Source organism: Rhinolophus sinicus, linkage group LG01 (assembly GCF_036562045.2).
Source record: "Rhinolophus sinicus isolate RSC01 linkage group LG01, ASM3656204v1, whole genome shotgun sequence".
Taxonomy (NCBI): Eukaryota; Metazoa; Chordata; class Mammalia; order Chiroptera; family Rhinolophidae; genus Rhinolophus; species Rhinolophus sinicus.
In genome coordinates, this window is record NC_133751.1 from 825,230 (window position 1) to 837,329 (window position 12,100).

At 54.0% G+C, this 12,100-nt stretch overlaps 1 long non-coding RNA gene across 2 annotated transcripts in view; it reads right to left on the reverse strand.

Annotated features, from left to right (window-relative positions):
* Positions 1-12,100, reverse strand: part of LOC141569497 (uncharacterized) — a 57,989-nt gene that overhangs the window by 18,574 nt on the left and 27,315 nt on the right. Inside the window, exon 4 of one of the 2 annotated variants that reach the window (XR_012493206.1) lies at positions 10,005-11,785. The exons of the other annotated variant lie outside the window; for it this stretch is intronic. This is a non-coding gene — a long non-coding RNA (uncharacterized LOC141569497). Of the gene's footprint in view, positions 1-10,004; positions 11,786-12,100 lie in introns of those variants that run through there. 2 annotated transcript variants of the gene reach the window in all.

Below are 12,100 nucleotides of genomic sequence, written 5' to 3' on the forward strand. Positions count from 1 at the left end.
CCCAGATGGCCTAATCGAGGCTCCAGAAGAAGAAAGCAGATAAAACGGGGCTGGGGGAATAGTGAGGAGATAGTGAACAAAAAAGACACCATTTGTCAGATTCTGTTGGTTTAATGAACTACATAGGGTAACATGAAGAAAGCCACACCTAGATATATCTCCTTGGAACTGGAAAATTTCCAAGACGAAAAGATCATAAAAGTGGCTGAGAGAAAAGAAAGAGTAACTCAATTAGACAGCAATCAAACTGACATTTCAATAACAGTGGAAGCCACAGGACAGGGACACTTTCAAAGGCCTGGGGGAAAATAACTTTGAACTAGGAATTGTTCATTTCATGAAATTACCTTTCTAGAATGAGGGTAAACCAAAACCATTTATAGTTAAACAAAAACTAACCATAATGAAATAAGTGGGCCCAGTTCTACTCTGCTACCTCAAATAACTAGAAAGCTGGACAAAACATGAGAAAAATGATTTTTAGATACCAGACAATAGGCAGAATTGGATCGTGATTCTGAGAGGTAGGAAATAAATAGGGTGAGCCCTTTAAGTCCCCCAGCTTACTGTTTTGCTGAGTTGGAGACAGAGTTGGGAGTTTGGAGAGGCCAAGGCAATCGGAATTTGCAGGGCTGAGTTCCAGAGAGCAGGGAGCTGAGAGGGGGAGGGAGAGCGAGCTGTGGGAGTCCACGGGAGTCAGGGCTGAGTGCTGATCAATGCGGCAAGTAAAGAGACCATGTCCCAGGAAAGCACCACTACCCCTGGCAGCGTGCTGTGGCCACCACTGCCCCTGACACTGTGCCGTGGGCACTGCTGCCCCCTATGTTTACAGTCTTGGTTGCCCAGGGAGACAAGAGGATGGCTGCTGATGGCCACTGGGGCTTGGGTTTGGAAAGCTCCATTCTCTGTGAGGACTCCCTCCGTTTATTTACACAAATGCTGCATTTCAGGCACAACCCACTAGAAAAGGAGGTGTTAGGGAAGGTCTGGAGCTGGGCAGCGCTGGAGGGCACAGCGGTCCCTGAGTGTCCTGGCTCCTGGTCTGAGGTCTCCCAGGGAGATGCAAAAGTTCCTACAGGGAACCTGGACCTGGGCCCAAAACTCCCCAAAAGGCAGTGGGGAGGGAACCCTGGCCACAGTCAGGGGCCTGGAAGAGAAGGGACCCTTGGCTGCCCCGTGGCCTCCCTGCAAGGCCACCAGGGTGCCCCGTCAGCAGCTGAGAGCCTCTGTGTTAGCAGGGGAGAGCCGTGGGGCCAGGGATGATGTGTGCAGAGGTGTCAGTGTGTGCGTGCAAGTGTGTGTGCATGTCTGGGGGTGTGTGTGGTGGTGCAGGTGAGAAGCATGTCTGTGGGAGCGTGTGCATGTGTATTTGCGTGTGGATGTGTGCAAACACTGAGGAATCACGAGTCCACAATCACAGTGGGAGTTTATGCATCTTTCTCAACAACAGCCCCACCATAGCAGGACATAAAGGAACACACTGGGCCTGGCTGTGCCATCAGGGAAGCCCTCCTCAGTGTCCCTTGTTCACTGTGCCAAGATGTAGAGCAGTGCCGCGTAGTGTGCACTCGTTGAGATTGTAAGTGTGTGTGTGTGTGCACACCCACACCTGTGCGTGCGCACTTTCTGAAAGATTACACATGGTTACAGCGGGGGGATAGAATCAGAGTTTGCGGGGCCAGACAGAGCAGAACTGGTAGCTCTAATTGTATTCCCTTCGTCATGCTTACATTTTATCATGCACACGTGTTAGTTTTACACCAATTAAAAAAAAACAAGGAGCGGAAAAAAGAAGAACCAGTCTAAAGATCTGACTAATTAACTCTCCTTGCAAAAGGTATCCAGTTGGTTTCCCAGCCTCTGTGTAAAATCAAATAGGTGACAGAATTAATCACTCCCAGCCTGTTTTCAATAGAGAAAAGAAACACAGTATTTAGACATCGAGCTCTCAACAATAAGGTTGCCGGTTCAGGATGGTGGGCTGTGCCTGGGCAACTGAAGATTGAAAACGGCGACTGGATAGAGCTGAGCTGCGCCCTCAACAACTAGATTGAAGGACAACAACTTGGAGCTGATGGGCCCTGGAGAAACATATTGTTCCCCAATATTCCCCAATAAGATTTATTTTTAAAAAATTGAAATGTGTGCCCAAACACAACAAAGCTTTAGGGAAGAAGCTCGTATGACTCGCACTTCCCTTATCCCTGAGAACCCTCACAGCCCCTGTCTCATCTTCCCCGGCTCTGGTGTGGGTTAAGATGAAGATATACTTAGACCCATTGCCGTAAAATGGAACTGGCCCACGTCACACGTCTCTCTCTCTCTCTGTCAAAGACAGCTGTGCTGGCTGCAAAGTGACAGAGACCCAAGGCTGTCTTGGCTTTAAAGGAGGCTCCTATCCTTGTCATTGGATGCCCTACCCAGGGCCACACCACCCGCAATCACCAAAAATATATAACACCTGGGCTCAGACTCTGGATCTGCATTTAATAGGGTGGGGCATAGGTATGCCACCAGGGATGTTGCTGACATTTCCCACCTGGGGAACCTGCTCAAATGTCACCTCCTCCCTGAGCCTGTCCCACCACCCGTTACCCCAGGAGACCCACTGCATGTTTATCTGCATTTGTGACCCACCACCACGAGCTCCATGCAGGTAGGATGTGTCCCCTCCCTTCTCAGGTGTATGCCTGCCCGCAATCTCTGTAGGAGCAGAAGACAGGGTAGGTGGGGGGTGACTGCCCTCCAAGGCTGCACCCCTGACCACCGGCCATGTGTGGCCCTGAACCTGGCTCTCCCAGTGTGCCCAGGCTCACTCTCCCGTCTGCCAACTGATACGGCCAGGAGGAGGCACGAGATGGTGGGGCCCACCCCCCATTCTCTCCCGGGAGGACACCCGCCAGCAGTCCCGCGTGGGACCACCGAGCAGACAACAGTCTGCTGCGTGCCAGCCACTGCACTGTGGTGTCTGTTTGTCACACACCTCCCTGTCCCACTCCTCCCCCTCTCCCCTCCCAACCCCCCAACCCCCACAAGCCCTTCTCTCCACCAGCTGCAGTCTAGGGTGGAGATAACTGTCTGAATTAAGAATTAGAGGACAATGGTGACATGTGAGGGAGGGAAGGGACCTGATTAGAGCAGGACTCTAGAAGAGGCGCCCTGAAGTCATGACATTTGGGCTCTGTTCTCAAGGCTGAGTGGGAGGCAAGGAGATGCAGAGGGGGGTGAGTAAACTTCTAGCCAGTAATTAGCGGGGGTGATCCATCAAAGCACACTCTCCTTATAGGAGTGGGCACAGGGCCACCTCAGGGCAAATGACAAAGCTTCAATGCCGAGACAACGCACTTGCTCCCAAGATGGTGGGAGTCAGAGCCACATGGCATCGCCCCGATTTGTCTACTCGGACCCCTAGGGCCTGGCACATGGCACCCCCGCACGGCCCCCATGCCCTCGTCCCTCACACCTTCCATCAGGAAATTCATCTTGTGTGAGCATTCTCGTCACACATCCTGGTAAAGCAGCCGGTGCTGAATTCACAGGGAGCAGAGCAGCAGCCTGGGGAGGGGGCAGGTCCCTCACACCCTGGTGCCACCACACAGCCCCCCCACCTCTCTGAGAGTGGGCCCCTGTCTTGGTCAGCTTGTGCGGCCCACGGGCTGTAACAAACAGGGGGCTCAGACCACAGAAGTTCATTCTCTCCGATTCCTGGAGTCCGGAGGCCGAGATCCAGGTGTCCCAGGGCTGTTCCGGCTGAGGCCGCTCCTGGGTGTGCAGACGGCGTCTGCTCCGTGTCCTCACATGCTCGTCCCTGTGTTTCTGTGTCCTGATCGCTTCCTCTTACGAGGACACCTGTCATGTTGGATCAGGGCCCACCCCAGAGACCTCATTGAACTTAATCACCTCTTAGAGACTCACCTCCAAATGCGGCCACATTCAGAGCTGCTGGGGATCAGGCCCTCAGCATAGGAACTGGGGAGGGGGGCACAATTCAGCCCAGCATGAGCCCAACCCCACCCCGGAGGCTGAGGATGGGACAGGGTCCACAGCCGGGCCACTTCTGGGCCGTTGCCCTGCTGCCCTGCTGGCCTCACTCCCCCACGGGAAGGGAGGCGGTGGGCAGGTCTGTCAGTTCTGGGGTGTAGCTCACACCAGCCACACCAGCCCCCAGGGCCATGACAGGCTCACTCAAGGTGCCAGAAGGTTCTCAGCAGCTTAGCCAGCCACCAGGGTTTCTTCCCAGCACTGCAGCCTGGAGGCCACAAACGGCCCGGGGCCCAGGAGCCCCCAGCAGACACCTCCGTCCCTGCTTTCGGGTCCAAATACTCCCAGATCCAGTCTTTACCAGCTGGGATGGGGGTGGGGGCTGTGCCCTGGCTCCAGGTGCTCCGCACGTGTGCCCACTCCCTCCCACTGGGCTTGCGGCAGCCCCGCCCCTCCCACTGCCCCCCACACGCACCCCGAGTGTCTCTGAGGTCCTCCTCCTATGCTGGACCCGGGCCACGCCAATGTTGTAATTACTTTTTAAATCATAAGAAAAACAACTTTCAGCTGGAAGGACATATTTCATGCATAATATTAGTGCACTGCTGTTCATATTAACGCAGTTGTAACAGAATTGTAGGGACAGAGTCCCAGAGAGCAGTTTCCAGGCTCTCGGCCTCACATGGAAAGGTGCTGGCTAGGTTATTAGATGGCCACAAACTGTAATCAGATGGTCATCCGCAGTGGCTGAGTGGCCGTCAGCTATTACCGTTAGCGATTAGCCACTAATATACTGCTGTGGCTACGCTACGGGGTTGGTTGGTTGGTTGGCAGAGAAGTGGACGGCGGATTGTGGATTGTGTGGCTCCTGCTTTCTGTGTCTCCAACCCAGCCGCCAGCGAGAATATAGCAGTATGACTCCCCTACCTATGGCTCCGTGGGTGTTCCTTTTTGGCTTCACCATATCCTGAGTTCTTGTGCGGGGAGCGGGACCAGAGACCCTGCATGACAAGAATTTTTACTACTTTTTTGGAAGGCAGGAGCCCCTAGGCCCTCAGAGGTCAGGGGGCCCCACATGCCCCTCCTCACTTCCTGGGGAGCTTCTGCCGCTGAACCCTCCCCTCAACCCCAGCGCTTGAAAGCCCTGTATCAAATTGAGTTTCTTGCATTCTTGCTGAGCTGAGTTCAGAAAGCTTTGTGCTTCTGTGAACCCCCTGTGGGACCAGGCCACAGCTGCCCCTTCTTGCCTGCAAAAAGGCGCAAATCACTCCCTGGGCACGGGGGAGGGGCGCAGCTGGCAGAATCCAGAGCCAGACGTTTTGGAGCTCAGCCAGCAGGCAGGGTGCTGGGCTCCCTGTGGGGACAGAGTCCCAGAGAGCAGTTTCCAGGCTCTCGGCCTCACGTGGAAAGGTGCTGGCTCGGTTATTAGATGGCCATCAGCTGTAATCAGATGGTCATTTGCTGTGGCTGGGTGGCCATCAGCTGTTACCGGCTAGCCGTTAGCCACTAATATAACTGCCATGGCTAGGCTAGTTGGTTGGTTGGTTGGCAGAGAAGTGGGCGGCGGAATCTGGCTAGCAAGTGGGGTTAGCAAGTGCGGATGGAGGATGGAGGATGGAGGATCGTGTGGATCCTACTTCCTGTGTCTCGCCCGGCCACCAACGAGACTGGTGAGCAGGACAGACCCCTTGTTGGGGTATCGGCGGATATTTGTTTTTGTGTCTCGACCAGCCGCCATCGAGAATATAGTGGTATGACTCCCCTATCTATGGCTCCGTGGGTGTTCCTTTTTGGCCTCACCATATTCTGCGTTCTTATGCGGGGAGCGGGAGCTGAGACCCTGCATTACACCCCCCCAGCCTTCAGGGACGGCAGGGAGCACTGAGGAGGGGGCGTCAGCCCAACGCTGATCCTCTGAGGAGCGGGCAGAGTCACACAGTGGAGAGACTTACAAGCTTCGGGTCAGTAGGAGCATCGGGCAGGTGGGCAATGTGGTCTTGCTGGGAGGGGTGAGCTGTCTGCCCCAGGACTATCTGAAGCCTCCATTCTGGAACGTGCTTCTGACCACAGAGGTCAGCAGGCGCACAGGGCCTGTAACCGCCTCCCCTCCTGGCAGAGAGAAGCGAGGCCAGCAGACCCACGTGCGTTTCTCCATTCGAAGGGGATGGGAGCAGTGGGTGGGACTGGTGGACTATGGACCTTCAAAGCAGCAGCCAGGTCTGGGGGTGCAGGTCTGACATTTGGGGTCCTGCCACCCCACCGGTGTCGCCAGCCAGCCTCTCACAGGTCCTCTCTACTGGAACAGTGAGGACCACACAAGTTCCAGGCAGCTGTGGGCACTGACTCACCAACAGACACGGGACTCACGCAAACACTGTCACAGATTATCCCACCGAGCCTGGTCCCACGTGCCTTGGTCAGACCTTCCGTCTCTGTCCTGTGAGGCCCAGGGGAGCTGGGAAAATACTCCTGTGTCTCCTTCACTCTCACAAGGACACTTCCCTTCTGAGGCTGCTGCTCCCCACAACCACACGCGGGTCTCCAACTCCCACTGGTATCCTACAGCTCAATCCAGTCCTGACACCATCTACCCCAGGAGCGCGGCAGGTCCCACAGGTGAGGGCTCAGTCCCATAATCGGCCCCGCCCCCTCACTTCAGATGCCAATCACAAGTCCACATGGTCACCACCTGTGCTTCTGACTGACCAGCTGTAGATTAGAGCATCAAAACCAAGAAACCCAGACGCATGATGGGAAGGAATTTGGGTGACAGGCGTTCTGAAGACACCTGCGGGTCTCCCACGAAGAAAGAAAACCTGGAGTACAGCACAGAGCCCGCCAGCGAGAGAAAGGCCGCTGGTGGCCACTGCCTCGTGCATGCCACATGGGGCCTCAGGGGTTGGCTGCAGGTGGCTGCTCAGTGGCCCCAGCCCTCCCCTCTGCCTGGGGACTTGGCGGTGGCCCCACGTCTTCTCCAGCCTCCTCCCCTCTACAGACAGAGGTAATTATAGTTCCTACCTCATAAAGCTGCTGGCAGGTGATGTGTTACTGCCATGAAGACCTGTCACACAGAGGTGCTTCCCACTGTGGGGTTGGTTATGGTGTGATTATATGATTATTTCTGTGTGTGAATCAATGCAGGATCAACTTTAGCGACCTGAGGGGTCAAGGTACCCTCTAGTTCTAGAAAACATGCTTCCCTGTGCTAGAGGCGGGTGAACACTCTCAGTTCTAAGAAACAGAATGCCCAACTCAAACTGGCTCCCCACGCACTCGGTGGCAGACGCTGACTCTGGTGACCAGGCAGTCAAGGCAGGCGGGCTTCAGGCATGGAGTAATCAGGTTTCCAGTCATGTGTCTACAGACAGCAGTGCATGCCGCCCTCCCCCCCCAGTCTCACCCTCAGCATGGCTTCCCTCATGATCCAAGCAGCTGTTGGTTCCAGCATCACACCCACAGGGGTGGGGGGACAGTGAGAGAGGGAGACAGAGAGGAGGAGTGTGTGGGGGGGAGAGAGAGAGAGAGAGATGATATGAACATGAGAGCCCTGCCATAGAGGGCACCCTCCCTGAGGAAGGGTGAGCGTCCCCAACATAGTCTGCTTGGAGGAGCAGGGACATCCATGGAAATCGGGGTAGTTACCAAACAACGGGAGAAGGCGGCTGGGCTGACAGCCCCAGATCCCGTGCAGGGCAGACCCTTCCCAGGTAAGGTGGCGGGAGTCCAGCAGTGGGGCGGCCAGGGCCAGTGGGGAGGCTGGCCTCACCCAGCTCTTTACCCTCAGCTCCATCCTATCCCAGGACCCGGAGCTGTTCTCAGATGGCGCCCCTCCCCAAGTTTAAGTTAAATCTACTGCCTCTGCTGAAACGCCAGGTGCCCTCTGTCCAGTGGGGCCCAGTGGCTGACCGCTGACCTCTAACACAGCCACACCACGCTCCATAAAAGCACTGATCTAGGTCACAGAGCCCTGGGATGTTGGATTAGGAGGGAGCCCTCACCTGTGGGGAGAAAGTGGGGCCCAGAGACAGTCAATCAGTTCTCTAGGTCGGGCAGAGTGACCAGAACCCATGCCACCCACCCTGGCCTGGAGCACAGCTCCCCGAGTCCAGGAGCACCCCACACTTGTTCGCCAAAGAAGCTGTGCTCTCAGGGGTGGTGTGGGAGGTAGGCCTGCAGCAGGGCTGGGAGCCCGGCACTGGTCCTCACATCCCTCTGGTCCTGATATCTGGGTGGGCAGATGGAGCACCGAGCTCCAAACGTCTCCCAGAGATGCATTCCAGCCCTTGCCTTGGCAGCTGTGCAAAGCTGGCAATCAGAGCAGCAGAGATCCATTTGATAAATTAAAGATATGACGAAGGAAAAAAGTCTCTGGAAATTTCCATTTGAGTTCTGGGGACCAAATCTGATCATCCCCCCCGCCCTCCGCTCCAATCAGGATGCCAACCCAGGGTGCTGTCTTCCTGCCAAGGAACTCAGTGGGGCGGTTCCACTCAGCTGCTAAAGAAAAGCCGGCTCTTGCTGGCCCGGTGGCTCAGGTGGTAGGAGCGCTGTGCTCCTAACGCCGCCAAGGTCGCCCCTGTGATTCCCACATGGGCCAGTGAGCTGCGCCCTCTACAGCTAGGATTGTGAACAACAGCTCTCCCTGGAGCTGGGCTGCAGTGAGCAGTTGGAGGTTGGTGTGAGTTGCCGTGAGTTGCCACGAGCTGCCGTGGGCTACCGTGTGCTGCCATGAGCACCCGGCGGCCAGCGTGAGACTGCCTCAGCAGGGCGGTGGGAGGGGGCGCAAGGCTCATAATACCAGCACGGGCCAGGGAGCCGTGTCCTACACAACTAGACTGAGAAACAATGGCTTTAACCAGAGTGTGGAGGGGGGGTGCGGAAGAAGGGGGGGGAAGAAAAAGGCGGCTCTTACATGGGTTCCTTTTTAAACATGAGCCGGGTTCAAAGGCAGAATTCAGATGACACGTTTGCTTTAAAAATTATGACTTTCTCCATCAGAGCTGCTTGCCGTGCCACGAGGCTGGATGACGTTTAATCAGGTCCAGTGACACAGCTCCTCTCAGTGGGCGCCAGTTTCAATCATTTGTGTTTGCGATCAGGGCATTTTCAAAGCATGTTTATCATTTTAAAACCCCGAGAAGACTTTCGCACACTCGAGGTAAACACCAGAGGCAGCGCTGTGCTCTCAGCTGCTTACGACCGTCCCCCTGCCTGCAACACCAGCAACTCACAGATTTTACCAAAACCCACAATTCTGGTTTCTCGGGTTGCAGTGTGCTTTTCCCTGCAGCTTTACTAGGAACACGGATAAACTCCACACACTTAGAGTGGACAGTTGATTTGCACACACTTGTGAAACAATCACTACAATCAAGATCAGAACACATGTACCCCAAGTTTCTTGCTGCCCCTGCCACAGTCGTCTGACCCACATGCCCCAGAATGCCCTGTCCATAGAATCACTGGCAAGTACACCTGTCGGGGGGCATCCTGTGTGACACGGGGAGATCACCCTGAGACACCCCGCGATGCCAGGTGGCCACCACCTGTCTCTTTCCCTGCTGCTGTCTGCCCGGGTGTGGACGCGCCACTCTGCAGTGAGCCCATGATGGCCACTGGGCGAGTGCTAGCTTCTGGCCATTACAGCTAGAGCTGTGCTGATCGTATGCTTTTGTTTCTCTTGGGCACATACCCAGGAGTGGAGTGGCTGGGCCATGCCGATGTCCTGCCTGCGACCTCCCCACTACAGTGGGGGCGGTGCCAGGCGCTCTACCTGGCCAACACTTGGAACGTTCGGGCTTTCCGTTCAGCCATCTAGCAGGTGTGCACTGCTGTCTTGTGGGGCTTAGTCTGCTTGTCCCTAGTGAATAATGACCCCTGTACGTGTGCTTATTTGCCATGGGCAAAATCTTGGCTGTTTTTTTATCTTCTAATATAGTTTTTTATTAAAAAAAACTATTTTTATAAAAGTTTTAGATTTATAGAGAAATTGTAATGACAATACAAAGGTTTTCCACACGGCACGCATCCATCTCCCACTTTATAAACATTTTCCATTCATCTGGTACATTCATTGCAGTTAATGAATCAATATTGATATGTTAGTACTAATTAAAGTCCATACTTTATTCAGACATTATTAGATTTTACTTACTGTCCTTTCCTGTCAGCATCCCAGCCAGGACACTACATGACATTTGGTCGCTGTGTCCCGAGGGCTCCTCTGGGCTGTGACAGTTTCTGAGACTTTTCTTGATGGCCTTGGTGACCTTGACCGTGGTGAGGAGGGCTGGTCAGGCATTTTGTAGGATGTCCCTTCCCTGGGGTCAGCATGATGACTTCTCGTGATTGGACTGGGGACACGGGTTGTCGGGAGGGAGGCCACAGAGGTCACGTGCATTCCCATCACACATCAAGGCTCCGTCTCATCACCATGACCGTCCTTAGTGCTGACCGTGGCCCCAGCGGAGAGGAGTCTGTCCAGCCCCTCCACTCCACATCACTCTTCCCCCCTCCCCCCGTCCTCTGTGGCCAGAGGTCGCCGTGCACAGCCCACACCTAGGGGGACAGTGTGTCCCACCCAGAGAATGGGGCGGCCACAGAAGGCACGTGGAGTGTCTGCACGGGAGTTTCCTCTTCTCCCCACGGACTCGCCAGTCATTTATTCACGTCTGTGTGACACGTGGATGTTGATTTTAGACTCGGGGCTGGACCTGCTGCAGCTTCTGTCATGGGAGCGCTTTCAGTTGACTCCTGTAACTCTTTGAGGCACCCCATCAGCCTGGGGTGTTTTGTTTGTGTGTGTTTAGCACTTTCCTACTTCCTGGCCCCACAAGCTGCTCCAGGCTCATTTGCGTATTCCCTGCCCTGTCCCAGAATCAGTCACTTCTCCAAGGAGCCTGGTTCCTCTCATGAAAGAAAGGTGTTCGAGAACGGAAGAAAGTGGGTGCCGGTGTGCGTGTGATTTGCTGCCGGGGTGGTGTTGCTTCCAGGAGCTCTCAGCTGACAGAGCGGGGAGACGTGTGTGTGTGTGTGTGTGTGTGTGTGTCAGCCTGTGTCTACACACATCCCTCCGTGCTCCTGTATGCAGCTGTCGGCATCTACACTGAGCTAAGCTGGAGCCACCGCACAGGGACCATCCAGCCTCCTGCCCTTGCTACGTGCAGCCTCCCCTCTCACAGGAGACACCTGGCGCATTGCCATCCACTCCCCCAGGTGCTCGGGTCCGTCACAGGCACAGCAGTAAGAGCCACTGGCCCATGGCACCTCCCGAACAGTCCCTCTTGAGGCTGCTCATCTCCCAAACCGGCCATTCCCAAGTAGGTCAGTGCCTACCCTCTTCAGTGAGGATTTTTATCATTTCTAATACAGCTGGATTGTTTTGTCACATGTTGGGTTGCATCCTGAGAGCCCCCAACCTCCTAAACTATTTTTAATTTGCATACAATAAGGTGTACTCTAGGTGCTGTAAAAGTCTATAAGTTTTTGATAAATGCATAATGTCATATATCCACCATTAGTTTCATACAGAATAATTTTACCATGCTAAAACAAAACAAGTGCTTCACCTACCCAACCCCCAGCCCTCCTCACAAACTCCTGGCAACACATATCTCTGACTTTCACAATAGTTCCACCTTTTCCGGAATGTCATATAGTTGAAATCGTACAATATGGAGCCTTTTCAGACTGACTTCTTTCAGTGAGCAATATGCATTTAAGGCTCCTCAGGAACATTTCTGTATCTGTTGAGATGACCACATGCCTTTTCTTATTGTGTTGAATTACATGGATTTTCAAACGTCTGTAAATGGAAACAACCTTGCATTATTGGGATAAATCCCACTAGTCACTGTGTATTCTCATCTACCATCAGGTACAATTTGTTAACATTTAGTTGAGAATTTCTGCATCTACATTCAACCAAGGAGAGACAGGAGTGAAATATTTAAAGTGCTGAAAGGAAAAATTCACCAACCTAGAATTCTATATCTGGTGAAACTATCCTTCAAGAATGAAGGAGAAATACTTTCTCAGACAAACAAAAACTGAGGGAGGTCATTGCCAGCAGACCTGCTCTATAAGAAATGTTAAAACAAAACAAACAAACAAAAAAACA